Genomic DNA, 3,732 nt, shown 5'->3' with positions numbered 1-3,732 from the left:
AGCGCCGCGCCCCGCCCCGCGGAATTCCTCCGCGGCGGTGCCGGCGCCTGCGCGTGTGTCTGCGCCTGCGCCTGCGCCTGGGCGCGTGCGCGTGTGTCTGCGCCTGCGCCTGCGCGGGGGACGGCGGCGGCGTGCGCGCGCTGTGGCTCCGGCCCGGGGGCGGCCGGGAGAGCGGCGGGGCGTTGGTTGAAGGTTGATGACAGTTTGGACTTCGTAATCGCTTGAGAGTCACGGCCACTCTGTCATCGCTCCGTGTGTGTCCTGTCTGTAATCTGTCGGTTTCCGTCCCGGGGGCAGGGGCAGTGGCGGCGGGCCCCGGGCGTGAGCGCGGCCGGCGGTTCCCTGCGGACGCGGGGCGGGGCGCGCTGCGGGGCGGGAGCCGCGGTTTCCCGGCGCGGGGGCCCTGGGCCGCGACGCGCCCCGCGTGGATGGAATCGGATGCTGTGTCCTGGCGGGGGAACTCCGGGGCGCGGCCGCTTCAAAGACTCGCGCACCGCCCGCCACTGGGGGAGGCAGCCCGGGGAATTCCGGGGCCCGCGCCGCGCCCGCCCCCCGCCGCAGAGCCGGGCCGCCCGGCGGCGTCCGCGGCGGGCCCCGGTGCCGAAACACGCCCACGGAGGCTCGGGCGCGTCCACGCGCCCGGCCTTCAGCCCGAGCCCCGCGTGCCGGGAGCCGCGGAGACACGGCCGGCTGCTCGCTGTGCAGCCGAGGCGATTGCGCGCTCGGTTCTTGCCCCGGCCGGACGATCCGGTAACGAAGAGACGGGAAATTCCACATGCTAGAAACTCGAGCCCTAAATGCGTTTCCCCAAGAAAGCATGTAAGAACATTCAGGTGGAACAAATACTACTTTTAACTTTTAATCTTGTATAAGCTTGTGCTTTAGTGTTAATTTATTCAGTTACCATTTACTCGATTTCTCTTCTTCATACATGCTGTGCAGAGCCACTGGTGGTTTTTAAAAACAGGCCGAGTATTTCTGCTGAGGTTGCCATTCTCATACTTTCCACATTTATGTAGAAAAAATACAGGATCCAAGACATTTTGAGGAAGAAGAATACGATTGAAGGGACTTGTCCACCAGATACCAACTTACATAATGAAGCCACAGTAACTAAAACAGGACATTGTACCACAGACGGACGGATAAAGCAACAAGATTAAGAGCCCAGAAAAAAAGACACACGTACATATTGTGTATACGAACTTGATATGCCATTGGCGTTACATGTTAGGAAAGAATTAACTGGTCAGTAAGTAGTGCTAAACAGTTATTCCAAAGGAAAATAAAATTAGACTGTGACCTATTAAAAAACTATTTAAAGAAATTCGTGGATAAAAGCCCTGAAAGTGAGCAGCTATCATTATGAATCCTATTTCGCGCATCTCTTGTCATTACTGGTGCCGCAGGCTACAGAACATAATTTTTCCTCTACCCTTCTGGCTGGGCTCTTGGCTGAGACACCCCTGTAGTAAAAAGATTAATGGGAGGAAAACAAACCCAAGTTTAATAACATGGATGCCTCATGTACACTATGGGAGAGATCAGAACACTAACTCCGCCAAACGGCCCAAGCCATCGCCTTAAACTCCATCTCCAGCTAAAGACAAGAGACGTTGGGGGTGGGGAGTCAGTTATGGGAAGTTACCAGAAAAGCACAGTAAACAAGGGTAAAGCTGCTATACAATGTAAGTCCTTGCCTTCTCCACTGATACGAATGTCTAGAGGTTTGGTCATCCCCTTCTTCCTGGTACAGCCAAGAAGACACTTTTACAAATGGGGATTTCCCTTACATACAGAAACATCTCTTACAAAAAGGCAACTTCTACTCGGTTTTCAGAGTTTATCCTGTGTCTGCTGTGTCTTAAAAATAACCAATTCAAGGGCGCCTGGGTGGCTCAGTTGGTTAAGCGACTGCCTTCGGCTCAGGTCATGATCCTGGAGTTGGGGGATTGAGTCCTGCATCGGGCTCCCTGCTCAGCTGGGAGCCTGCTTCTCCCTCTGCCCTTCACCCCCCTTGCGCTCTCTTTCTCTCTCTCTCAAATAAATAGATAAAACCTTTTAAAAAAATAACCAGCTCAACATTCTTATGTCAAAGAGACATATTTCAGGGTGAGCAAAAGTCTACTCTTCAGTCCTCAGGGGTTATCTTAGGCCAATAGAGCATATTCACATTGGCTTCTGCGTCCTTTTGACATGGCCCTAGTAGTCTTTGCTTGCCAGGCTGGTTTTGTTCATGGCTTATCTCATACCTGTAATAAGCATTTACTCAAAGTGCCCTGATTCATTTAGTGGGATATGGTATTTAAAAACCATAAATCTGAATGTTTGTGGTGCTGATTCTTCTTGAATTGTAATGTTTTTATAACCCGTTTCATGAAGAGCGCTGGGTAATATGGTCTTGTTTTGAGTTTTTCTTTAATTTGTTTTCATAATAAAATGCACCATGAACCTCACCTTGAATTCCAACTCAGGAATTCAAGGTTTTATTTAACCTCATTGATCATATATCCCTCCCTTCCTTCACACTGAAAAATCTCCATTCTACTCCCTTCCTGCTGCATTGGTAATAATTTCAACATTGTTTTTATGGTTCTTTTTTTTTTTCATTTTTAATTTGCTGTTAATCATGTATTTATCTATATATCCCTTTTTCTTAGATAAAGAGTAGCATGCTTTTTTCCTCCTTTTTTCACTTAATAGTAAATTCTGGAGATCACTCAATACGGTCATAGAGAGAGAGAGTCCTCATTTCTGCCCAATACTCCAATGTGTAAAAGTACTATAATATATTCAGCTAGTATCATAATGTATTCAAATACTCCTTACTGATGAACATCTGGGTGGTTTCCAATCTTTTGCTATTACACATAGCACTGCAATGAATAATCATGGACATACATCTTATTTTAAGATATATTCCCAGAAGTTGGACTATTAGGTCAAATGGTAAATTCATATGTCATTCTGCCAGCTATAGCCAAATACCCCTCGCCCTCCGTAGGAGTGTTAGCGTTTTGCAATCCAGCAAGCAGTGTAGGTGGGTTCCTTTTTTCTACACAGCTTCACCAGGGGAGTATGCTGTCAGACTTTCAGGGTTTTGCCAGTCTGTTAGATAAATAGTATTTCAGTGTAGTTCTACTTTTATTACTCTATTATGAATGAGATTGAACATCTTTTCATATTTATCAATTGCTTATGTAATATTTTATGTTTAAAAATTAAGTATACAAGAAGGTCAGGATTGACTCTGTGGTATTGCTAAAGAAAAAAATATTCTGACACTTGCTGAAATGTCAACAGGGAAGGAAGACTTTATTCGGGACAGTTGCAAAAATGCATTGCAACAGGGTGACGGAGCAGGCTGGCCTCTGGATACAGCAAAGGAGCTGAGGACTAATAGCCAACCAGCAGAATGAGGGGTTCAGTGGGCACAAAATCACTTAGCGGAGTCATCGAGGGCAGGGGGATTCTTGCTGAAGCAGGCCAAGGGCTCATGGTCAACTAAGGGGGATAAGGAATGTGGTCAGATATCAAGGGTGGGGACATTCTCACTAAGCAGCCTTAGCAGGACTCTTGCTAAGACAGGGGAAGGCAGGCAGAAGATGGGGCCCCAGGGCCTAGACAGGATGGAGAACACACTGACTTAAATCTGTATAACAAACCTCCCCCGAGTTTACTGAGCTTTTCCTGCTAACCTCCCCAGAACTGGCCTCCCCACACCTTTTTCTT

The sequence above is a fragment of the Mirounga leonina genome, unplaced genomic scaffold (assembly GCF_011800145.1).
Source record: "Mirounga leonina isolate KUSES-001 unplaced genomic scaffold, KU_Mleo_1.0 Mir_153, whole genome shotgun sequence".
Lineage (NCBI taxonomy): Eukaryota > Metazoa > Chordata > Mammalia > Carnivora > Phocidae > Mirounga > Mirounga leonina.
This window is presented reverse-complemented; position numbering follows the sequence as displayed.